This window comes from Meleagris gallopavo, chromosome 6 (assembly GCF_905368555.1).
Source record: "Meleagris gallopavo chromosome 6, MGAL_WU_HG_1.1, whole genome shotgun sequence".
Classification (NCBI taxonomy): domain Eukaryota; kingdom Metazoa; phylum Chordata; class Aves; order Galliformes; family Phasianidae; genus Meleagris; species Meleagris gallopavo.
In genome coordinates, this window is record NC_139409.1 from 26,269,868 (window position 1) to 26,297,315 (window position 27,448).

At 36.1% G+C, this 27,448-nt stretch overlaps 1 long non-coding RNA gene across 1 annotated transcript; it reads right to left on the bottom strand.

Annotated features, from left to right (window-relative positions):
* Positions 1 to 15,844: 15,844 nt before the first annotated feature.
* Positions 15,845 to 23,154, bottom strand: LOC109368388 (uncharacterized). The gene is made up of 3 exons (XR_014884247.1): positions 22,500 to 23,154; positions 20,166 to 20,298; positions 15,845 to 18,329 (listed from the first exon to the last, which is right to left on the bottom strand). It is a non-coding gene; the product is annotated as an uncharacterized LOC109368388 (long non-coding RNA).
* Positions 23,155 to 27,448: the final 4,294 nt, after the last annotated feature.

The window sequence follows — 27,448 nt, forward strand, 5'->3', positions numbered from 1 at the left end:
GTAATATCATTATGGTTTTCTTCACGCCAATTAGAGAATATCAAGGATGAGAACTGAAAAGAAATCAGATCAACTGTTCTGGTGACAAGTTTGTATAGAACCAAGCAAAAATTTCTTCTTTAATCTGTTAAGAGCTTATGAAACCTCCCAGAGTTTAGTGATGCAAAAATACAAGAGAAAAACCTTCCTTGTGGAGCTTAAAGAGATAGGCAAGGAGCTAAGCAGTTCAACATGTTGGAGTAGGATAAGGGAGGCTTTCACCTTATTTCAGCAAATCTGTGATAAATGGACAAAGTTGTTACTATTTTACATATTCTTTGTCTGATATGACATTAATTAGTTACTTCAGTCCAATTTCCGTTGAGCAGAAGCCTACCCAAGAAATCACCAGCATAGCAGACACTAATTGGTGTTCCTTTTTTCCATTTATTCTTTCTCTAGGACTGTGGACACAGCATACACAACTCTACCACTGATTGCTTTGAAATGTTTAAGGAAAAAACAATGGTAAAATGCAGATAGAATTACATTGCCCATGTCCATGAAAGTGCTTATCTGCACTTTTCTGAACCTTAAAGTATGAAGCTATCATTGAACATGTCTTTTTCTAACATGATAGTATCGCATACAGCCATTACATAGAGCAGTAGGAACATTATTTGTTAGTCATGAGACGTGACAGCTCAAAGTCTACTTTATCCTTAAAAGAGCAGTATGGAAATCTCTGTATAAAAGACTGCACATTTACAATTCACCATAGCATCCATTCATTCTTATTAATCTTTATTTTCTAATTTATCATCTTAATAAAAACAGCTTCCAAAATATGAGACCTCATGGGAGACCCCTGAGTTGGAGGACCATGACTGCACTAATGATCAACTCCCATCCAAGCTCGAACTTTTGCGGGATTTGCTGCTCCTCATGGATGCATGCAAGTCCATGGGATCATATGGGATTTATCCCAGGGTACTCAGAGAGCTGGCCGTTATCATCACAAAACTTCTTTCAATTCTTTTTCAGCAGTCTTGGGAATCTGGAGAGATCCCAGTTGACTGAAAGCTTGCAAATGTTCCAATTTTCAAGAACAGCAAGAAGGAAGACCCTGGTAATTACAGGCCTGTCAGTCTCACTTCAGTGCCTGGTAAAATTATGGAGAGAATTATGCTGGGAGTTATTGAAAAACATCTGAAGGACAATGTGGTCATTGGTCACTGCCAGCACGGGTTCATGAGGGGAAGGTCTTGTTTAACTAACTTAATTCCCTTTTATGACAAGGTCACCCATCTAATTGACAAAAGGAAGCCAGTTGATGTTATATTTTCAGATTTCAGTAAAGCTTTCAATACTGTTTCCTTACAGTATCCTTCTGGATAAAATATCCTGTATACATCTAGACAAAAAACATAACGTGTCAAGTGAGCAATTACCTGATGGGTAGGGCCCAAAGGGTTATAGTAAATGGGGTTCTGTCAGGCTGGCAGACAGTCAATAGTGGGGTTCCTTTTTAGGGCCAGTTCATAGAATCACAGAATCATAGAATCAAAGAAAGGCTTGGATTGAAAGGGACCTCAAGTGTCATCAGCTTCCAATCCTCCTGCCACAGGCAGGGCTGCCAGCTGCTAGATGAAGTATTAGATCAGATTGCCCAGGACCCCCTCCAACCTAGCCTTAAATACCTCCAGGGATGAGGCATCCACAAACTTTCCTGGCAACCTGTTCCAGCACCTCACCACTCTCTCAGTAAACAGCTTCCCCCTGACATCTAATCTAAATCTCCCTTCCTTTAGCTTAAAACCATTTTTCCTTGTCCTGTCACTATCTACCCATGTAAAAAGCTGATTTCCCTCCCATTTACAAATTCTCTGTATATACCTGAAGGCCACAGTGAGGTCTCCCTGCACCCTTCAATTTTCTGGGCTGAAAACAAACCCTTTCTTCATAGGATAGGTGCTCCAGCCCTCCTCTGGACACTCTCCAAAAGCTCCATATCCTTTCTATCTTGGGGCCCCAGATTTGGACCTGGTATCCAGCTGGGGCCCCAGGAGAGCAGAATAGAGGGGGACAATCTCCTCCCTTGCTCTGCTCGCATGCTTCTCTTTAATGTTTTCATAAATGACTTGGATGTAAAACTAGAAAGCATTTTGAGCAAGTTTGTTGGTTGACAATATCAACCTGCCTATTCTCACAATATTAAATTGTGAGAAGCTGTTAATTCTCTCAAGGGTGGAAAAGTCTTGCAGAGAGACCTAAACAAATTACAGAGCCAGGCGATCACAAATTTTAACATGAGCAAGTGCTGGATTCTGTACCTGGGAAGGAACAAATCAGGCTATACATGCAAACTGGTGGATGATATGCAGGAGAGCAGCCCTGCTAAAAGGAATCTGGGGGGTCTTGGCCAACAGCAGTTTGAATATGAGTTGACAGTGTGCCCAGGCAGCCAAGAAGGCCAACCACAGGGCCAACCAGGGGTGCATCAAGCACGGCATTGTTAGCTGGTTGAGATAAGTTATTGTCCCATTGTACACAACACTGGTGAGGCCTGACCTTGAATACTGTATGTGGTTTTGGGCATCACAGTACAAAAAAGATCTAAAAATATTAGCGTCCAAAGGAGGGCTACAAAGAGTGAAGAGTATAGAGGGGGAAGATGTATGAGGAGTGGCTGAAGTACCTTGGTTCGTTCAGCTCAGAGAAGAGGAAATTGAGGGAAAGCCTACAGCTTCCTCATGAGGGGGAGCAAAGCGGTGGGCACTGGTCTTCTCTCGGTGGTGACCAGTGATAAAACCCAAGGGAACAGAATGAAGCTGCTACAGGAGAGGTTAAAGTTAGATGGCAGGAAAAGGTTCTTGACAGAGAGAGTGATCAGGAGCTCCTCAGTGGTCTTGGCACCAAGCTTGCCAGAGTTCAAGAAGTTTCTGGACAATGGTCTCATTTTTTTATGGCCTTGTGTAGAGCCAGAGTTGGACTCAGTGATCCTTGTGGGTCCCATACAACTCAAGATATTCTATGATTCTACTATTGTTTGTCTGCATAATTTTAAGAAACATAACCAGTTCTCCATGAAATACAAATTACAGACAGATTTTTAAACTATTAGTTTATTTGATTGATCTCATGAAAAATTAAATGTATGTTTACAAAGGGATATATATAATATATAAATATACACATATATCCCTGGTAGTTTATGTTTCACAGGGCAGACAAACTAGATGGCTTAATTCCAATTTAATGTCAGTATTTTAAATCTTCATTGCAAATGAGAGGTGGTACAGAATCTGTATGGATTGTACAATCCTGAATCAAAGTTCCTGGAAAGTGCTCTGTACTGGGCTTGCACTTTTCTTTAACAAGTACTTACCTGGGAAGGTGAAACACTGTCATTCAGAGCACATCCAATGTGTACCAAACAAAAACCTGTCAATTTTATCATTATAAACTCTGATTTATGAAAACAAGAACCTTTACTAAACACCATCAATGCACTTGTAATGGCTATATAAAACTACAGTTGGATATTACCCTTGTCAATGATAATGAACCTTCTTAACATTAGTTAACTAATAAATAGAATATGGATAAGCTACCGAAACATTGTTTTTTTTTCTTTTTTTAAGACCTGAGCATCTCTAAAGAGTTACCAATTCATAATATAAAGGTCGGTTTCAATTAATGATAGGTAGAATATACACAGAAGGAAAGAATTTTCATGAAAAGCTGGCTCGCTGTGCACTAATTGCTCATTATTCTCATCATTCCACAGGAAATATGCAGATAATACTAATTCAAGATAAATAGCTTAGCTGAAGTTTAAGGAGAATGAACAAGGCTTATATCTACTATGAAGTATTACATACTGAAGATACAAATGGCCCAAATTATTGCTAAGTCAGAAACTGTAAAAATCCAGTCTAGTCACAGAAGAGCAGGGAGTTCTTCCTGGATTAGCCTGTAGCAAGTTAGCACTGTATCCCCAGCAGCAACCTCCAGTGTGCTTCAAGAAATCATCAATGTATTGAGAAGAACAAATACAGCATTACTCATTTCAGTCTTGATGATGTGCTACTTTTCTTTCCAGAGAGTCTCCTAACATAGCTATGTGGAATAAGCCCCTCTTTGGCCCTGAGAGAGAGACCTCTTTAGAAGAGATCTCCTCAGGCTTTCTTTTTGTTCCAGTTTTTAGTCATAAAATTATACTGGGTTCACTCAAGTGGAACAAAAGTGAGCTTCCCATGAAGACACTATATAATAATATAAATTTCACATAAACGTTTTGTAGGATCTGGTCTGACAATGTAAACATTTACTTGGGCCTTTTCATTTGCTGAAAGCAGGTACTAGGTGAGCTTATGAACACATATGAACTGAACGTGACCAATAGAAGAGATCATTTTTTAATGCATTATCTTTTCTGCATTGGTTTGCTCAGAAATGGCCAAATGCAAACTGCATCACTCTGGTTTTGGCTCAGACAAATGGGAATATCACTGTTCTAAGGGACAGGATCAAAGGAGAGCGTGCCCATAAAACATAGGAATGGGCTCAGTGAGTTTTCTTTTTGCTTTTTTTGTCACTTTTGCCATGACAATACCTTTTGTGCAAAAGACTACACTATTTTCTACTAGACTAAAACATGGCAGAGCATAAAAAAAAAGTCAATTCCAAGACATTAAACCAGAGTACTATTCTAACACTAGTGAGCAGAACTCAGCACATTATCTATCAGTAATACTGAAAGAAGTCTACGTGATATAGAATATATAGGTCTATATAGGATTATTGTGGAAATGTAGATATAGAGTATTTAATATGTTTTTATGTTATGCAGAATATATAAATATTTTGTTCAAGTAGTCTTTAAAGGCACTTTACTGTCAGGCAGAGTACTGTCATTCTGTGAAGTGATATCTCATAAACATTACCATAACATGATAAATCATAATAAGAACAGCCCAGCAGAAATGGTTGCAAGATTGTGCATAGAGCTATGTTTGTAACTCTTAAAATCCCCCAGGCAGAAATCACTCTGCATGTTTATTCATATGACTGGGTCTGCCAAAACCTTAGGGAATTTTCTTTTCTGAGCAATAGAAATGCTTGGTGAATTTTTGCAGATTTTATTCAGATCAGAGTTGATTTTTTTGTGTGTGCATTTAAGCGATATTGTGAGGACTCAGCTTCTTGTGAAAGAATAGATATGGCTAGGAGGAAAGACAAAAATAACTAACCTGTCTCTCTTACAAAAACTTCTAACAAAAAATGCTACAACTGAGTAGCACTATCAAAACTTGAGTAAAACCATCAGAAACAGGATTTATAAGACCAAATTAGAATTAACATCTAATTCTCATTCTTGAAGTTGAAAACAAAATTTCTGGTGGCTTTGATGAAGATATTCTTTCCTTCCTGCCATCTCTGGTTCATATTTACAAGTCTAAAAAGCCAAGAAAATAGATGAAGTAATAAATATCAGCAACTAATGCACTATATACATGTTTAATAACCTAATTTATAATACAAGTAGATAAACAGAAAATTAATTATGTATTTTTTTTTCAGTGTAACTCTCTAGGCCTTAAAAGTTGATGATATTTGTTTCAAATCATCTAGAAAATCTCACACTAAGGAGTTAAATGCTAAACAACTGGGTGCTCACTGCTCTTTAGATAGAAGAATCCTCTGGACTAATAAGTCTGCAAGGCCCCCAGGTTGGAAGGTGCTTGTAACAGGTATTGCTTTCTCCGTGGCTTCTAACAGCAGTAATCACAGGAAAAAAAAAAAAAAATCAAGAAAAAAAATCAGAACTTTTCAAAAGCTGCAGTGAATCAAGAGGAAGATTGCTTCAGTACCTGAGAGCTGTCAGGAATTGGGATTTTAGTTACAGTCTTTTCTTTCTTCTGACACATACCATGTACTGACAAGATTGACAACATGATCAGAAACAGGTCTATAGGATCTGAGATATATAGAGATGTAATATATAGATATGTCATTACTTTTTAATATAAAAAGAAGACAGTACTGTCAGTTATATATCCTAGATTTAAACTTTTATTCTATTGTGATGCAGTGAATAAATGGATTAGAGTTGTGGGTTAAAAGTTATGAGTGCAATATTGACTAGCAAGTAACAATTTTCAACTTTGTTACTTTTCTTATGTTTTTTCTTATAAAGTTGACTCTAAGATCAGAAAGATGCTTTATGAACAAGGATAATACATCATCCCAGTAAGGCACACAAAATCTTCATCATAGACTGAGAAAGAAATGAGAGAGATCTAGAACCCTACATGCTATTTCACAATGAATAGTTCATTACATTTTAATTTAAAGGTATTTTTAAAAGACTTCATGGATATCAGTGTGCCACTCTGAAGTAACTCTCGTAACACAGTATAGAGGGAAAATAGAAGAAAGGTTCTGGTATCAAGATTAAGTCCTATTTTCAAAAAGCAGTTATGATGGCTAATTGAAAACCTTTTGAAAAGTCACAATTAGACACTCTCAAAATGAAAACATTATATCAATCTACCTAAGGAATGGTTTGAATTTCTGGACAACTATCTGGCATAATCAAAAGCTGTTCTTTCCCACTCCCTTTCTTTTTCTACAGCGAGAGCATGCTTCACAAAGCCCCTAGTGGCACTAATGATGCTATCGCTCCTTTTTGCTGAGCTGTCATTTCTCCTAATTATCATTTATATTGGGTTCTGCTACATTCTGATATTAATGTTGCCACATATATACTTTAATTATTAGGCAATGCTACACAGTACTTATTCATAAGAGAATTCCAGGCCCCCAGACTTCCCTGAAGCCTTGAAATGTTGATAGATGCCTTTAAGATGGTCCCTGTTTAATGTTCATTACCAGGAATGAGGCGGCTGTCCATAAAGCCTTTAATTTTATCCATGCAAATGGCCATTGTTTGAGCAAAATGGATAATTGAGCATCTAATTAGTGAATACCTGCTTGCACCCACAATTAGTCAATTTACAAGAGCAGATGTTGGCTTATGAATACAGCAAAACTGGTTCAAGTGGCATGGAAGATCCCTTCATAGACGACTCCCTTCCACCTCAAATGTCAAGTTACTCTGTTTTTCCAGAGATGCAGGGAGGTAAAGAAATGTCACTCTGTCAAGTATTTCCTTAGCATTTTGCACTTGAAAATAACATGGAAATAGAGTAAAGGGTCTTAAAAGTCTCTAGAAATTCCCTCATTCCTCAAAAAATAATAAATAAATAAAAATAAATCCCAAGCATTTGGCTCCATTACGTTTCTGGTCACAGTGCAACTGGAAAAAGCATTCTTGCTCACCCTGTCTTTTCATATCAATCTGTTACATGGAAGGCTCGTTGAGCTAGTAAGTGTCAAGGTTTATTCAGACAAATTCTAGGTTATATAGCACCAGTAAATTATATAGTTAACTCCTGCAATACATACTTTCAGACTGCTTGTTTAAATCAATAAGTCATCCTGCTATGTTATGCATAATTTACGTATTTCTTCCTCTGGAAGAAGGTTTCATTCGCCTTGCTTTGACCAATTCATTTTTTACCAAGGAAGTTTGCTGACTATGCTACCACAGCATAATCTGATCAAATTCATTATTTTTACAGATTTGGTCACAGACTGTTCTCTGGTAAGCACAATTAATTTCATTATCACTACCTCATCAGAAAGCAAAGAGCAAGCTAAAAAAATAAGGATAACTAGTCTCGAATCCAGATTACTATCCTGAGTTGTTCCTTTTTTTAGGACAGGTGCACGTAACATTGGCATAACATAAATTTCATTCAATATATTCATCTCAAGTTATTTCAATTGTTCTAGTTTGTGATTGTACCAATCTAGGTGCATAGAAATATGTGTGTATTGTTATATAAAATGTCTTTAAGGGAAAACAAAAGTTTCAGAAATCTGAATGTCTTTAGATATTTTTACTGTCTATTTTTCTTATTTTCTTCAATTCTCTTCTACCAAAAGTTAAGGCATAGCAAAATAGTGAATTATAGGGGAAGAAAAAGTGATGAAAAATGCAAGATTAAAGTAAAACAGTAAGAAAGAAATCACTGATTCAGAAAAACAGAAAAGTTGTTATGTGTGGACAGAATGTACGTAGGTTGCTTGAAAGTGAGGCTTCCTATTTATTTCCATGGAAAATGCAGCAGGTAAACAAGAACAATAGCACTATTTGATAGAGAAAATCCTCAAGCTAAAAAATATTATTTCTCAACACAATCACAACCATTAGTAGTGCATTTTCTCCAGAAAGAGCCTGCAAGCCGCACTCTGCATGGCCATCTGGAAAGTGGCTTGTCTTTCACATCTCCGTTCACTGAAGAAACACACACCCACCACCTCACCGTGTTCACATCCACTCTTTGGGCTTCATAAACATTCAGTAAGTTTAGATGAACGTCAACAGGTGCAATTTTTTCTTCAAGGAGAAATTTAGTTCCACACCTTTGCTTCATATCTACTTTCATGTCAGAAATCTTTTTTTCAGACTGCCCCTCTGCTGCAATCTGTCACATGACAGAATGTAAAGATTATTTGTGGAAAGGTTCAAGTTCTACTGCTGTACCACCAAAATCTGCCTCTGACCTCCTGGGCCAACATAAAAAAAGGGGAGGCATTACTTTCAAAGCAGTCCTAGTAAGATTCTTCTTCTTGTCGAATCAAGCCCACAGATCCACTCTGGAACAGTAAGTTGATGTTTAAAGTGCATTTTGTTGATGTAGAGTGGTATGTGCACAGATGGCCTGCTAATTACTGTGAAACAGAAGTAGAGTGTTCCATAACTTCAGGCAGCACAGTGATTCACTCATTTTACTAATACAATCCTGGTCAATTCTAATTTTGTTTTTTATAGAAATGAATGTGCTGATTACATTTGATTTGTGTGAAGAACATTAAGAATAATAAGTTTGTAACATTAAATATTGAAGGACCTCTTAAGTTTCTATAATTAATGTTTTGTTGTTTGTTTTTTGTTTGCAAAGCTTAATTCTAACTCTGCTTTGTGATCTATAGAACTAAAATTACTTATATCCTTTTTACAAACAGTTGTACTTAGGCAATTCTTCTCAAAAGACCACTTTGTGAAACAGAAATATGTGAAAGTGTGTTTTGATTTAATACTCTGTGGCATGTTTGCTTAAAAAAATAATTGAAGATCAACTGCAAATCTTCAGCTACTAAATCTAAATCTGCAGCTACTGTCCTTGTTGGTGAAAAAAAAAGAAAAAAAGGACCAAGACAAGGAAGTGATGAAGACAGACAGTACAATGAGGCAAACAGTTCACACTTAAAATGAGTAGAGAACACAGGAATACTTCTCTTGGGAAACTGCGTGCCTTGCAGCCTTCTGGTAAACACCAACCTTCCAGAATAAGGTAAAGTAGGAGAACAAGTTATTGCAACTGGGGCAAACCATCAGGGTGGTTATCCAGACAACAGAGGGAAAAGAGTGTTTTATCCACTGGATCACAAGCACTCTTTAAAAGCACTCTCAGTAACCAGTAGGACACTGAAGAAAATCTGTAAATTAGTCAGAATTTGCTATCCCAGGAGCAATGAAACAGAAGAGTTGTAATGTTATCAAGCCAGACACCTTTCCCTAGTGAAGCAAAGGGACATGCCTGTATTATGCTCAGATACAGAGACACTCTACCCTCTGCTGTGGGGCAACTGTATGACTCACATCAGAAGTGACTAACAGAGATGTGGTTTAAAATAACCCTTTTCCCAGTTTTGTCTAATTTAGATAATGTGTGGTTATGGGTGTGAACACGTAGCACTGATTTATTACAAATCATTCCCAAGATTTTGGGGTGTTCATAATAATCTGAAGATTGGATAAGTAGCCACACTTAGTATTTTGGAAACAATACTATTTCTTAAAATACTTGTCTTTCAAAAGGAATCCAGAAACCTCTGGACACTAATCATCAGCTCAATTAAGCTTCCAAGCACGGAAGACTGTTCTGCCCTTTACAAAATTCAGAGAAGCAACCTCTAATGAGATATAGAGTTGTGAGTGCTAAGTACAGTCATATTCAGTGAAAAGCAGCCCGTTAGCCACAGGTGACTGTATTCTTTAAAGACAATATGCAGTGCATCTGCTAAGAACCAATAATGCAATTAGTAGCTTTAGTATATCAGAGATGTTGCTACTTATGTGCTCCTCTTAGGTACACTAGTTAGCAAAAAACATTTTTATAGCTTAGCAACCAGTCTCAATCATTTCATAATCTATTTCATTGTCAGGCTTGGTCATTTTCTTTTTGCAGACTTTTAATAGGGTGCTTTTAAGTCCTGGGAGTGAAATACTCCCCATGTAACAGGCACTATGCCAGCATGCTGCTAACTTTCATCTGGCTTTCTGCACTTTTCCTCCAGCTGCCTTTCAGCTTGACTGTTTCACAGTTACACAAGGCCATACACTTAATAAACAGCAACGAGAAAAGTGGTGCTACATTAAAGATTTGAAAAGAAGCTTTCAGACAAATGGTTGATCTTCTAAAGCTACAGTTAAGGCCACAGATGTTGTGAACCTACACCCTAGCTTTATGCTTATGCATAATGCTTATTTCAGAATTTTACCTAGGGACTTTACTTGGAGCTAAATATGGAGAGCTCATTAATTTACAAGGCAAAAATGAACAAACAAATTTTTTTTTGCATAGGATTTCAATGATCAAACCAACAAGCATGAAAATAAGCTAACTAATTATGCCTAAAGTTCCTATTAATTGACCTTGAGGTTTGCAATCACTTCTTATTAATGTCCATGAGACAGTTATTTGTTATTTCCATGTTGTAATTCTAATAATTCATCTTGCCCTATTGCTTTAACCACTGATAGAAGAAATGCCATTAAAAGACATTCAGAACTCCTGCCTTAAAGCATTGGAAGTTATACGTTAGTTACTCTGCAAAAACCTGACACAAGGTGTGAAGTAGGTGACAAATGTCTAATGCATGGCTTAAAGTACTGTGGGTGTTTTTGTAGCATTCACTTGCTGCAGGGAAATACTCATGTTCCATACTTCTATAGAAAGGACATTAGCATCCTTCTGAATGCTTCCCTCCCATTCTTTCCCACAACATAAGGAAAATACACCATTATCAGCACTGCCATAAGGGTTACATCACTATGCAGAAGTTCATTTGGAAATTTTAATGTCTGAAGTTTGGGAAAAGCTTGGGATCATAAATTATTCTTGGAATCCTAACACTGTTGTGAGGCAGCATTCAGGTCACTAACAAATATGTCGCCCTCTTACTCCCAAGGTCCTCCTTTCTGAGTCAAGTTTGTGTTGACAATGGGATTCCCAAAGTGGCTAATGCAGGTTCCATGCAAGACAGCATTGGAAACCTGGAAAAAAAAAAACCAAAGCATATTTTTTTTGTCTTAATTCCTGTAACCTTTTGCCATGCTAGGTCATCTCTCCTTCCTGTGCCAGCTGTAGATTTCTAAACCTCTGAGTAAAAGAACAGTAAACTTTAAATAATTCAAATAAACCAGAGGAAACTTGCTCTCTCTTAGTAACATTGATTAAAAAATTTAATTGAATTACAGAACCTCGGATAACACAAAATGAAAGCAAAAAGAATCACTTTTTCATGCAGAAATCCCATAAAAGTGTGTAATGGCCCACACGGTAATACTAATCTGAGAATAGATGACAGAAGGCTTTATGAGGCAGAGCTACAAGGCATGAAGGATAGAAAGTGCAATGAAAAGAAGATAAACTGATAAAGAATATACAAATATCAACCCACTAATAACTGGCAAATCATCATTTATTTGTTCTTTCAAAAAAATTTTATTCAAAAATGAAAGTACCTGATATATAAATTATTACTTCTGAATATTAAAATTAAATGTCATTTCCTGCATCCAAAGCTGAAAATATTATCTGCACAGTATACTTCATCTTTTATTTAATCTTTTCAGAACATATAATGGATTTTAATAAAGCTCCAAAGAAAAAAAAATATTACAATAGATTTTACTTTGCATTTCTTTAGAAAAATACTCATCTACTGATAAACATTAAGACTCTCTCCTATTTTAAATCTCCATCTAGGAAGTTATTCATTCTGAAAATGACAAATATCAAGAGAAAGCACCATCTCCATCTGTGGGCTATTATCTAACTGCACTCCCTGCTCCAAAACACTGCACTTTCTGCTGATGTTCTGAAAGGTGATTTGCTGATGAATACAGTAAGTTACAATATCTAAAACTGTAGTCAGTATAAAAATAGCTCAGATCTTATTAATACTTCCAAATATGTTTGTTTTCCAAGAGTGTTTGATTACAATGGAACTATTCAAATGTATGAAACATTTGAAATCATTTACAGCATGGAAGTAACATTCTTCATATTATTTCATAAAATACTAAAAATCCCATTGATTTATGCCTAACAATCTATTTTAAAATCCTCTAGAGAGGAAAATTTCCTTAACCACCACCAATGTTTAGTATCTTAAAGATGCATCGTTATTTTTTTCAGATATTCAACAATTTTTTTTCTTCCTGCTTTGTTTTTGAACTACACTAAAAGTTAATTTTGATGCAAATCATCTATCCAAGATTAGCTTTAGTTTTTGTGAGTGACTCTTGTTAACTGAAAACTGGGCTTTAACTCTGGCTTTTAAACAAATTTAATTGGAAGGTAGGTCAAGCATGACCATAAATGACTGGACAGGAAGGTAGTACTTGTTTATTCTTAAATGAGTCAGGTTCATTAGTTAGAAGCCATGTATTGTGCAGGAGAAGAAAAGAGAATAATTAAGACAAACAGAAAGAAACTTCTATCTTTTGGAATCTCTGGTAAAAAGGAATAATACTGTCTCATTAAATCAACAGCTTATTCTTACACTTACCTATATTAAATTACTTGTTCACTCACACTACCTACTCAGTACAACAGTGACTACTTAAATTATCTCTATATTCATATGAAGCTGGATAATTTTATAGTTGGAACTCATTTAGCAAACATTTAAGTATTCTAGATCTACCAGGATGGCACAGTAGACACAGCTTTTGGGATGACTCCTGAGGTAACTGAAGGCTTTGGAAAAAAAAATTAAAAAGAAAAAAGAAAGGGAAAATTAGAAAGAAATAGCTTCCCAAAATGCTGGATTCAAAGCACATTAAAATTTTCTGTGCTTGTGTTGACTACATTCAGGTTGTTTTATCAGCACAAAGTGCTGAGTTCACACATTTGTCTTTTCCAAATGAATTGAACTTCTCATGTGACTTCTCAGGAATTTCAGTGGGGATTTTGTCATTTTTCTTTGTCTTTAAACATACCACAGATGATCTGCTGGAGTGCAGCAGTTCCTTTCTTTGGCAAGCCTTGGTCACCAGTGCCTCACTATGGTTTTAACATAGATCTTATCCTTTCTATAAAAACAGTTTAAAAAAAAATCCCCTTCCATATTTTTGTCTGTGTGTCATTATTTCTAGATAACATTGCTATCTAGAGGTAAGTGTGACAGGAGATAAGATCAGAAAAAGGCACTACTACACTGAGATTTTAAAAACGTTTAAGAGTCATGCTAATTACTGCTAAAAATTTAGACATTCTCTCATTGCATAAATATATAACCAGGCCATCTGTTTCGAAAACAAAAAGGTTAAAAAAGTCTCAAGGGATAGAATGAGTGAAGAGAACTATGTAATATAATGTAAAATGATTGATTGTGAGGAGGAATTAAAAAAAAAAATGATACTGTCATTTCAGTCAATAAGACTAATACAGTATAGAGTGAGAACTCAAAATTACTTGGGAATTTACTTCCATTACTGCTTTAACACTTGCATAATGAAAGAATAGACTGTATACATAAGCACAACCCTACAATATTTACAAAACATAGGTACAATACACAACGATTTCCCCAGTATTTATAGAAAAATCTGTTGCATCACGTAGAACAGTCTATGCACAAAATTATAAGGACTGATTTACTGTCTTAGGAGTTAACCTGTCATTACTCAAGTAATTTGCATCCCTTTAATTATTTTACCAAGACCAACAATCAAAATTCCTTCTCTCTTTGTCTTAAGGCAGTCATCAACATTTGTTTTTCTACAGAATAGTATAAAATAAGACTCTTTTGTACTGGTACTCATAGAATGAGCCCACAATTTGCCCTCCTTCAAATCTGATGCCCCAGAACTAGCCTGGCAACTTAGGAACTCATACAGCTGTGATATGGCATTGTGAAGACAGGCCAAACTGACTGAGAGCATTTCTAAGTTTACAATATAAAATCAGCTGCAACCTTAGAAATGGTGCTGATTTAGAATGCCTAAGAAAAACATTTAAAATTTTCTAGTGGAAAGCTCTAAGGTTTGCAGTAGTCCAGCCTCTCCTGATTCATTAAACCAGTTATTATTAATTAAGATGAACTAACGCTCTAACATGACAGCACCCACACGATTACCTTCTCCCAAACACTTCCCTGAAGAACAGGTTCCATATCCAGCAACCAGGACCCAGGCAGCAGTTCCTCCCATGTGGCAAAGCCTGGAATGCAGCAGCTGCCATGGGAGCACTGCAGAGCTAGCTGCTGTATGTGCAGCAGCTCTTCTCTGATACCTGTAAGTCCAGTTAACCCGGACTTAATTCAGGAATGCCAGTTATAAATTCAGTGTCCCCTTGTACGCAGCCACAACCAGAAATATCCCTAGGAAAAAAAAGTAAAGCTCCAGACAGTGCTGCAGTTGTATTGTTAATACTTCCATCACTGAGGCCAATTCAACATTTGTACTACAGCCTATAGCCTACAAAATTCAAGAATAATTTATGCCTTGTGACTACTGGTGATTTATAGCAATTACAGAGCAAAGAGGATCCTCTGAAACTCATATACCCCACGGTGGGTGCTCCCCTCTGCAGAAGCTGAGGGAAAAATCACAAATCACAGCACGGTAACAAGGAAGGGAACTTCTACAGCACTCAGCTGCTTCTGCTTTCTGCCATTATCCTTCCCCAGCAGGGATGCCCAAAAGACATAAATGAGGCAAGAAGTGCAGCTGCTCAGATTCTCTCCTCCTCTGCCTCAGGGCTTCCTGCTCCTCCTCAGGCATGTGGCGTGCCTACGAGCACAACCTGCCTGCTGCTGTGGGCATGAATGCAGGAAACCCATTCAAAAGGAGTTCTCAGCAACTCCCTTCCTGTTGTAAGGAGCTGGGACTGCGGCTATATGATTAAATTCAATGCCATTATGTTAGCAGCTTAAAAATGAAGGAAAAAAAAAAAAGACAACACAATGAAGTCTTCTGGGCCATTGGGGCCATTGTATTTCTCCATGTCAAGTAAAATAGTATAAACAATGTCAAATAATTCTTGTGCTAAATTTCCTTCATATTAGTGTCTAATATGTTTCTGTTAACAAGGATAGAAGTATCTTAAAAGCATGCTGAAATTTGGCAGCATCCTTTAAACTGAGAAATCCTCATCCAGGCTCTCCCACTGGGCAAGCAGGGCCCAGACATATTTCTTGGTGGGTAGCTGCTTTCTGAATCCAAGACAGGCAGTCCTAAAGTGGAAAGCTTGTTAAAGATCAGAAGGACAATTCAGAAGCTTTGATTATTTCTGTTTGGGTTTTGTGGATTTTATATGATAATTTATAGCACTAGGAAGCCAAAAGGATTTACTTATTTTTTTTTAAGGATAAGAAATCAGTAGTAGCAGAAGCTAGTTTCCCACATGGCACTTTAGCAATAACATTTTTTTCATAATTATTCCTTTTTATTTTTGTTCAAATAGAGCCCATTGCAGATGAAACTGCGCTGCTGTCTTCTGCAGTTTAAACCTCTGTTTATGCACTAATGAATCTAACTAGGTGTCATAGCACACTTTAATGAGCATCACTCGCTTTCATTTAACTCTACAGCTTGCCATTACACACTTTAGAAGAGCTGTTGGTTTATTCATAGCATTCACTAGTTATTCTTTTTCATTAGATAGATACCAGTTTTCCCTGTTGTACCTTTTGTTATTAAGGGAACTATGAAATGTTAATACTGGCCTCAAAACCCAGGGCAAAAATGCCCTCGATCCTATTTGAAATGCAATTGCTTCTGTTGTAAATTACCTTAAAGATCTGAGCACAAACAGCTTGAAATTTTCTTCATTTATTTATGAAAGAATGAGAGGAAGAAAAATCAAGAGGGTGGTTCTGTGTAACCGCTTTACCTTGTTAGCTGAATTTCTCTCCTACTAATTTAATCAGCAGGACTGCAGTTATGAAAGAACCCATAAATAACTATTAAGTGCTGTCATATTCCTATCTCTAAAATTTAAACCCAGAAAAGCTTACACTTTTGAGAGCTTAGCCTGAGTCAGATTGATAAGGGCTGTTCTCTAACAACTCATCTTTGAATACTTGACTCTGCTAACAGGAATACTCCAAAGCAGCTCCCATGAACTGTGTATGTGTATATATAATACAATATATTGGTGCAGATTATGGCCAAACTGAGCATTATAAGGTCTTACCAGATCCCAAAGGCTTAACTCCAGTAGAACTGAACTCATTTTATGTGACAGTGATGCCAGGCACAAGTTTATATTGAACTTACATGTTTTCATGTCTTGTAAGTACAAAGAACAGACTTATTCCATTTAATTTAATAATCCTTTGATTTCCCGTGCTTCAGTTCTCTTTTCTCACAAGTTTGACAAATTTAAAGCAGTTTGCTAGTCAGAAGTTCTGTATCAGTCAAAACTTTGCAGAGTTCATAAATCAGGGTATATTTCTGTTTTTTTTTGTTTGTTTTAACCACTTTATCTCCTATTTGTTCCTGATTTATGGTGACCAGCCTATAAATAAAGATAAACGTAGCAGATATTTGTATTCAAATTTCATTATTCTGCCACTTCACATATTGAAACCTGAAGATTATGCATTTATTTTACTTGACATTGCAGTCACATCATCATTGTACATAAACTGCCACTGATATTGTATCCTACAACATGTCCTAAGGCATAAATCTACCTCAACTAATTTGTTGCTTTTCAGACTCCTCCAGTAAATGTGTGTAAGCACTATTTATGTTTTATTACAGTGCTTTAGTTCAAGTCGTGCTCAGAGTACAAGAATATTTAAAAAAACAAAAACAACAACAAAAAAAAACAACACAGGAACTTAAGGGTAATAGTGCAGATCTCATTTCTGTTTAGTTGTTGTTGTTGTTGTTGCTGCTTTTATATAAATCCTTGACAAAGAACATGGCCATATTGTGTCTTGATTTGTTTATGTATCTTCCAAGTGCTAAGACAGGCCAAACTCTGCTTCTGGAAATTTTATATTCATTTATTTTTTAACAGCTAATCAGATATTAGTGCCAGGAAAATGCTTGGGTTGTATTTATTTAATGTATGCACACAAGCACTTAACAATAACTCTAGTGCAAAATGTCATTATTTTCTTATGGATTTACCCGGGTGGGCAGAAGTTTCAGCATAAAGACCTTTCATTTTAATACTGTTTTCTATTTTTAAACTGAATTAGTAGTAGTGGAGCAGCTGAATTTCTAAATGAAAAATGAAAAGAAATACATACATATTGTCCAAAAAAAAGAAAGAAAAAAAAAAAAAACAAAAAAATACCCAGTCCTGCAATTAAGTTGTAATATGGAGTTATATACTGCCAACATGAAGTTTTTCTTCATGGAATAAACCTTCTGGTAAGGACCCTATCAAGACCACCTGTGTAGCAGTAAGTAAATCTCAAACTTTTGAACATTAATTTTTGAATTAACAATGAAGTTTGAAACATTTCTTTTTCTGCTCAGTTAAGCAGTGTACTTGTGCTTCAATTCAGACGTTTAATTTTTTTGTATGTGTTTGCATTAATATCCAGTCAACCGTATTTCATATATTATAACACAAAAATTGAAAAACAGTATTCGTTCACTCAGGCCATTCACCAGTGTATTTGCTACATATCTATAGGCAATACGGAGCAAATAAAGCATCTTAAAATTTAAACACAACTCTTGAGTTGGAAGAAATTTCTTTCTGCCCCCAACTAGTAAGAAATACAATATCTCATTCCAGTTCCAGCCATATGGCCTTATTGGCACTGGCAACCACAATTGTCGCTGAGACTTCTTCCCCCTCTTGTTCTTGTCTGGGTGAATGTAAATATAAAATACACAGTATCAGTGCCCTGCAGATAATTACTTAGAATAAACAACCAAGATGATTAGAATACCACCCGGGATTCTGCTACAGCAAGACGAATGGCTGAAGGAGAAGCTGTAATTCCTGAAGAACCTGAAATAATTGATAAGTAACTAGTTATATACTGAATAATCACAATGGTGAAGTATATTACCTATTTCTCACATTGGAAATGAGCAACAGGGAAGGAAGTGCTTATTGAGGAGTTCATTTCATCATTCGTTGTGTATAAGAAATAGAATTCATCTCCATATCCATAAGATATTTTTAGAACACTAAAATTTACTCCGTGTTCATATGTATGCTATGAAGTAATGGATTAGTGGAACGATGAGGCATTCCCAAGAAATTTAACCCTAATCTCAAAGAGACAGCTGGTTTCTCCAGTAGGCTAAGGGCATTTTGCCTAAACTGGACACCAACATCTCTAGAAATCTTTCTCTGGTCCATGCTTTACAGTCTGCCTTCAGTTTTCCTCTCAAAACCTGATTGATATTCTGTTCAAAAATTTCATCTCAAATTTCATATATACTCAAATAACCCATTTCAATTCAGATTAACCATAATAATAATGAAAAAGAGAAAGAGGAAAAGTATGTTACAGACTAGGGAGGAATTAGTAAGGAAGACAGATGTGTCACTGAAGGAGTCTTCGTTACTTATACACCTTAAAACTGAAAGGAAGCAATAAGACTAAAATCAAACTATAAGACATCCATAGTTAAAGCTAGACAGTCTCTTCATATTGTTTTGTGCTTTTTTTTCCTCCTGCAAAAAGATTTCTGAACTAGAAATAAATTGGCAGTTTCTATACTTCCATCTTGCCCATCACCATAAAATAAGGACTTGCTTCTTTCATAAAAAGCTGTCAAATGTCAGAAGAACCCATTTCTCCTACTGAGTTTTCCATTCCCTTATATAACTTCCTCTGTATTTTCTTTTTCTCTACTTATTTTTATTTATGTTAACATTTTTTTCTGATACCATTATTAGAAATTTTGAAATATTTATGATCCCACAAAAAATCCCCAGAAAGTTCCTGTGATATTTTACACATTTAGAGAGTCACAGTAATAGTGTAACCATACATGAAGGATGAACTAATGATACTTTGAAATTGTTTCTGGGATGTTTACAGGGAGCTGTAGGACTCCCACATCTTTCCTGTAATCAATTATGAAGAAAAACTGAAAGAACAATAAACTAAAAAAAAAATATTAAAAGCAATCCACATGTTGTCATCTTGCTAACATGTGGTTCAGGCAAACTTCAGCAGAAATAATTTCAAATATTGAACAAATCTGTAAGTGTTAACTGATTTCAAGTGTTTCAGAAGTGTATTTATTTCTGATTTACATTATCATGCAAATAAATTAAGACTTTTTTTTTTAGCCTAGAATCATTTTTAATTCATTAATTGATTGCCCTAAGGCTCTTTTCTTAATGAAGAATTTGAATTTGCATTTTAGTTTAAATCCAGAACATCAGCATTATGGAATCTTAACCAATTACAGTGAGTATGTAAAATTACAGGCAAACAGAAGAAATATTACATATTGCATAAAATTAGTATAGCAGCTACAAGGAAGTATCTTAAAATGTGACTTGTTTGCTTTTTATATCCAAAAGAACCTACAAAAATTTTAAATAGAGAATTATTTTATATATTTTCTACTTCCTTTCCTTCCACCACACTTTTCTCCTTATCTACAGTGTCTTAGTCTATTTACACTATGAAGGAAAAGATAATAGATACATCCAGAATATTAGAAATCTGTAGTCAGTCCTGTAGAAGTAACACTAGAAGGTACAGAAAGGAGCACAGTACAGTTGCTAGACTGTAAGGAGCTGAACTTTACAGCATTGTACCTACTTGTGTCTAAAAGTAAAAGAACACTTCTGCAGTATCCCAGTTCTGAGCATACAAACCTCAAGGATCTAATCTGTTTCTCTGTCTCATCTTGACACTTTGAAGGCAGGCTCATCCACTTCATAAACAGCTTTACCTGGTTAGCACTCATTTTCAAACATCCAACCATTATAATGCAAAAATAAAATGTATCTAGGTCGAAAGAGGAAAGAACAGGTTTACATTTGCATTTAATATTATATGCTACTGATGACTTTTCTGCTCAGAAAGAAATTCATTGAGTAAACCTAGTAGGTCTACAGAATTCATAACTAAATTGTAGCTAGTAACAAAAAACATCCATACAAACAGAGCTACATCAGTACCAACAGACCCAACTTTGTGCACTCACATCTGCTTCACTGTCCTATAGCTCTCCAGACAAAACCCACCATGGGGGACTGTTGACAATCCTTCCACAGTTAGAGGCAAAATAACTAGCCTAGTAAGGAGAGGGAAGATAAATCATGCACACTCACACACCTGTGATCTCAGCCCTTCCCTGTAGGCAGTGTTGTACCTGAGGAGGCTAACATACAATTAGTGCCTCTGCCCCGTTGGTGTGGGGGTTCTGGTGAAACAAGATTCAGTAATTTAGCTAAATTATATTTTTAAAACCTTTTCAAAAAAAAAAAAAAAAAAAACATTCAAAGGAATAGACTAGAGACTAACAGTCAAATGTTGGGGTTCAGGAATGAGAGGCTACACAAATGCAAAATATAGCCTTACATGTCACTAGTAGGGAGGACTGATCTCATGCAAGGGAATCTGAAAGCTCCTCTCAGTACATTGAGAAATCTTTGGTGTTAAGAAAGACAGATTAAAACAGGCCAGAGGAGAGCTTTAGTTAATTAGACCATGAAAATATTCTTATATTCATTTATTTCAATTATCATTACTATATATTTCATGATAATGTATAATAAAGGAAAAATAGCTATAGCATGAGTTTGAATTGAATTTCAAATAAATTTGTAAAAAATATAAATATTAGCATGTCTAGCTTTTGGAAAGTGAAATGGACCCATTAAGAAGTCATATCCCATTTCACCATTTACAGTCCCTCTCAGACCAGCAATAAGTGCTAGCTAAGATGAAATGTAGATCATGTAAAATGAGTTGTTAGTCTCTGGATAGATCCTAGCAGAGAGACACAGGCCTCATAGAACCATCTGTAGATAATGCTACCCCAAGTCTTTGTCCTGCAGACACTTACATGAAGTTTTGTGCTTGTGGGTAACATCAGTGGCTCAAAGACTTTCTGGTTTAGGCCTTGTATTCTCTGGAGCAACTCATATTCATTAAGATCAGTCATGTATAAGCATTTGCAGTGTCAGAACGTGGGTTGACCACCTCAACAGACTTGTTAGAAATAGAAGGAACATAAAAACTGAATTATCCATTCACCTGCTTGTGGGGGACTTCTAATTCTCAATGGAGAAACATAACTCTGTGTCTGGCTGCCTGTTAGAATGTAAGCAGACAGCTGCTGTGCTATCCTTGTGCTGAAATTTTTTTTTTCCTGTAGAAAAGTTGTCCTGTGGAGGATATCTTTATACTTTAAAGCTAGAAGATGGAAACTTTTATTTTCATTAAAAAGAAAAACTCTTTAAACTATAAATAGCTATATGATTAAAAAAGCTAAATTTTAAAAGTCTCTTGCCTTTCCTTCCAAAACAAGTGACAGACATATTTTCCATTTCACTAACTCTTAGAGACCGTAATACTGATGCTTCTTATCAGTCAGATATACAACTAAGAGAAAACTCCATGTATGTATGAGTACTGATTAATGTTCATTGTATCAGTACTTGAACATTGGCATTGCTCTGTGCAAGTCATGAGAGCAAAAGAACCATTTTGTCACTGTATCTATATATACATGAAGCCATGTTATTTGTTGTCATGAGATTGTAGCATATCCTGCCACAACTGCTCTGCTTTTGCCATTGACAGAAAGCCAGCTAGACCGCACCTGTTACTTTGTGCAAGCAAACCAGAGATGGTAATGCCTTGATAGTGTTAAAGCAACATTGTTATTGCCTAATTTTAATTCCTTCCTTCTAGAAGTATAGGGATATATTTTATGCATGTGTACCTACACAAGTACTGCTTCCTATTTATTTCCATGGAGAGTGCAACAGATAAAAAGAGCACAAAAACACTCTTCGATAGAGCAAATTCTCAGCTATTTTTCAATAGACACCACCATTACTGATGCATTTTTCCCAGCCATGAACAAAGACTGCAAGCCACGCACATAAAACTGCACCAGTGGAGCTGATAGTTTCCAAGTTCCAGGAAATCCAGTTGGATCACCCCTTTCCTATCCCAAAAGAGAGTAGATCACCTACCTGCTGAGGGCTGCGTCTTGAACCTTTTCGTTGACTGGGAATTCACAAGTCACTGCTCTTTGGAGAGACATTTTGTCTCTGGCTCTTAGTGGTGACACCATATCTCATCATTGGTAATGATGCAATACAGGAAACTGACACTTTCAGCCTCATACCATTTCAATAGGTCCTGACAACCTTGCAGGAACCTTTCTGTTCCTGTGTAAGCATCCAGAGGTAATTCTCCAATATGGTCATTCTTTTTTCCATAGCTCTGCAGATGAGGACTTCCTCAACCAGAAAGTATGTTTGTAAATAGCTTGTAATTAGACTAAAGACATTTCACTCTGATGTACTTCTATAAAGGTTTCTTACTGGAATAAATCACTTCAAAGTTGTAAATGGCATCTGGGACAACCATAACATATCTGGCCCTGAGGGTATGAAACCTGATCAGCTTAAAGGTGGGAAACTCAATTCCAATGTCAACTTAATCCAGGTAAATAACATTTGATGGATTTTTCTATGAATGTGTTGAATTGCTTTTGTAAAGTTCTAGATCCCTAAAAATCTATAGCAACAATTTCTTCTGAGTAATTTTAACTTTGTGAAGGAAAATCTATTTGTTTTGAGTTTGTCACTTGATACTTTCATTTTATTTCCTAGATATAATAAATAATTATTCCTTCCCTATATATCATTACCATTTTATTCATAATTCATATACTTCTATTACTCACCTTTTTTTTTTCTGAGGCAAACTACTCCTGCTCTGCTTTTCTGCTTCTCATATGTCTTTCATCAGCCTTGCTGCTCTTCTCTTTCCCTTTTCTAATCTCACTGTGTTATGTTAAACGTATACTTTAGTTGGTGACACGTTAACTGATTTTAAACATTATTTTAGAGAATCTTTGATTTTGATCCTCATATTTTCTTTACTTCTCACATAAAATGTTGTATTTCATATTTATATTTTTGGTAAGGAGAAAAAAAGAAACAAAAACAAAAATAATTTGTTTTTAAAAAGGGAAAAACAGAACTTGCAGAAATGAACTGAAATGAATTGTATTGCATGAGTCATACTGCAGTGAAAGACCACATGTTGCACATGCTTCTTCCCTAAATGTAAAAATAATCTCACATCTTAATCACACGACAACTTATAATTCAATTTTAAATGGAAGCTTGTTTTTCTTGTTCTAAGCTTTGTACTTTCACAGTGTTCTGCTGATTGTGTCATCAAATATGGTTCTCCCTTGTGCGGCAGACACGTTGCACAGAACACCAAGGGAAGAAACATGTAATTTGTGTTAGGCTCCCTTTTGATTGAATTTAGATAAAGAATTTGTTATTTTGAGGACACAGGTGTCTGGCTTAGCCTCAGTACCATTACTAGCTCTTTAAAATGCTCAGCTTTGGAACCTGGCCAGGAAGGTCCAGTGTCCCACTGAAGTAGCATGCAATAGTCCAATGTAGTAAGACATTAGTGTAAGTACAGAATATAATATTTATGTGGTATGCTCTCAGAAGGAATCTATCAAATATATATATACGTCATCTGTCTACTGAAACAAGTGAGGTGTTTTTTGTTGTTATTGTTTTTTATTATTATTTGTGATGGCAATACATTTAAATGATGTTTATAAACACTATATATATTACGAGCAATAAAAATAACAATAGTAATAATTATGTCAAAAATTATGAACTTTTTTTGTGGAACAAGTCATTTTGGAAAAGCAATGTAAGAACAGTGTTAGCAACATAAATATTTGAAATTACTGAAAAAAATTACCTAAATTTGGTGATGCTCCAATACTTATGTACCCAACTGGAGATTGGGCACTGGCTTGCACAGGGTCAGAAATTCACTCAGAATTTCACTTAGAAAAATATGGAAATGTGTAAAGCATCCGTTTCTTTTCATGAGAGCTCTGGAATTTCAGGAAAATGGGTTTACCTGCCTTTAGGATGTTCACATAATGTGCCCTCAGGGACAGACGAGTTACAATGGTCAAAAATGGCATTTAAAATACCAGACTGATTTATTCCTGTAAGAAACCTTTAGAAGCACAGCAGTATGAAATTTCATAGCCTTTACTTTGAGTTACAACTTCATCTAAATAGATCTCAGAAATGGGGCAAAGCCTTACCTGACATAAACCATATTCAGTTTACCGAAAGAAGAGCATGTGTTTTTTAGAAGATCCATAGAAACTGCAACCAATGCTCATGTGCTTTAAATGTAACAAATTATTATAATGTCTCTTATCAATGCAAAGATTTTTAAACCCACTTCTATCAAAGTAAGTGCTTCCTATGAGCAGTCTCTTATTATTTCCTACCTTTATATCTGCTAACTTGAATGACATTTTAGGAAAGCCTTACCTTTCCTGATTGCCATAATTAGGCTCAGCAGTCTGATATATTATTGCCTCATCCCTGATCAACCAAAATTAAAAAGATCTCTGGTGGCAATTGCCTCATGGAACTTGCTTAATCTCTCTATTCTCTGTTTCTTATCTGCTAAAGTGTTGGATTTTTCTGTTTCTTTGTTGTCTTTTTTTTTTTCAGTAGACAACTGAGTTGTCAGGTAGCAGCACAATCAGGGTATAAATGAATATTTGATGTCAAGCTTTAATTTGGGAGATCATTAGTAGAATCTGCATGTTGTAGAGAAACCAAACAGCTGGATTTCCTATGAAATTACAAGTAGTATTAGAAACAAAACTTTAACATTTAAGATACAATTACTTCCACATATGTAATAATTTATCAAGAGTTATAATATATAACTATATTTTCATCAAAATCTTTAAACATATTCTTACAATATGTAGTTATAATGTACCTGTTACTTGAGGAAAACGAAAAGAAAAAGAAAAAAGAATCAGTATTTTCTCTTTTTCTCATTTATGTATTATGTACACTTGCAATACAGTGTGAAATTGCCTCTATACAGCTTCACTGATGGTTAACCACATTTTCTGTTTTATGCAGTCAACTGTCAACATTGATTAAGTAGGAAAAATGTGACTTGCTATTTTATCAGGACAGATCCTAAAAAAGTTCATCAAGGGTTGGTCCTCTCTATCCCAATCATCATATTCTCACACAGAGCTGAAAAATATGTTTGCACATGCTCTTCCCCAGGTTCCGAATGGAACCATTTATGCATAATTGAAACTGATGTGCTATATAGCATTTTGTATTTATTTTAATTTTTATGCTTATTAGAATAAGGCTTTTGTAACAATCTGTAAGCCACATTTCCATAATTTCATGCACTTATGCTCAGGCCCAGCTTTGTTCTGTCTGATCTAGTTAACACTTCAAGAGTCACTGAGCAAGGCTTTAACATCACACCATGATCCATGTGTTGTCTGTATCCTTGGTACTTCTTTTTCAGGAAAGCTGTAGCTAAAAGGTAATTGTGTTTCTGATGCCTTTACACTTCTAATCTGGAGATAAACTGATGCAGATTAAGTGATTTAATCAGGCTGTAATTCAGATACAAAGCCATAGTAAGAAATGGCAGCAGTCTATCAGGAAAGCAGAACAAGGAGACAACTAACACCAATGAGGCTTTCCCCTGAAAGACTGAACATTGATTTGCTGTGGCTGTCTTATTGCTCTGCAAAGCACATTGGTGTAGTAACAGCACTGAATAATATGTGGGTTACTATGATGTTAACCTATATATGAGTCATAATCATACAGCTAAGCAACGGGGAACTTTGAGATAGGCACCACATGCCCTGGGAAGAGGGCGTGAGTAAGTGCTAGCTGTGCACCCTGACCTGGAATACAGAATCGACTTTATTTCTGTGAGTAACATAGCTGATTGTGATTAACTATGTCAAGTACATGAGCAAAGATATGCACAGCTGATACTGAGGAATTCCAGCAGAATTCACTGGATCATGCATAGAACAGGTGGGAACCTGGATATGCAATATGCAGGCATCCACCTACAGATGTGCTGGGGAGATGTGCTGTGACACTGAATTCAGTGTCAACGGAGAGCAGAGCTGGCTTTGCACCCAGTCACTGACCCTGCTGCAGCCAAATGCACTGGGAAGGGCAATGCAGAGCCCCCTGGCTCTGTCTTCACCAGAACTGATGAACCTGATGGTGAGGGCACTTGGAGTACAGTCATTACAACCAGCAGTGTGCCTATGGCTTGGCCTCCTCTTCGACATTATCTACCAGTACTATTTCAGCTAATGAAAGCTGAATATTAGTCATACCTGCTTGAGATAAAATATTATCCTTAGATATGCACAATTCAGCTTTGTACTCTCTGCTTCACCAATCTGTTATGCTCCTCTCAGTCTTAATCAGTAAAACAATTTGATCTGTGATGAAACCAATCTGTTTTAAATTGACCTTTTATATTCTAATTGAATATCAACAATAGCAGAACAAATATTTGCTAATAAAGAAGCAGAAAGTAAGAACAGAGTTGCTTCTTCCAAGTGCTTTTGTTGGGGAATTTTCCTAATATGGTTTTAAAGAAAGAAGGAATCTTAAACATATTGCCTGTGTGGATATACTTGGGCATAGTAAACTTCAACAGGGCTACCAAAAAAAAGGAAAGAGAAGGAGTGGTGAGACTACACCATCCAGCACTTCCTATAGCACCATGCGATACAAGGCATTGTGTGTTGGGTACGGAGCTGCTGTACCAGCACAGTTATGCACAGTGCACCTCCCATTGGTGAATCACAACTTTGGGGAAAATTCCCCACAGCACAGAGCAGCCCTCAAGACACGTGCACTTTGCACAACAGATTGCATAATATTTCCATCCTTTCTCTAGGACGAGAAAGGCAACTGAAAACAATGACAGCAGCTATGTATCTAACATGCCAGCAAAAATAAATTGACACTCCAAAAATAACCTCTTCCTCTATATACACATAAGCTGAATTTCCCCTCTAAAAACTTTTTATGTTTACTGGTATGAC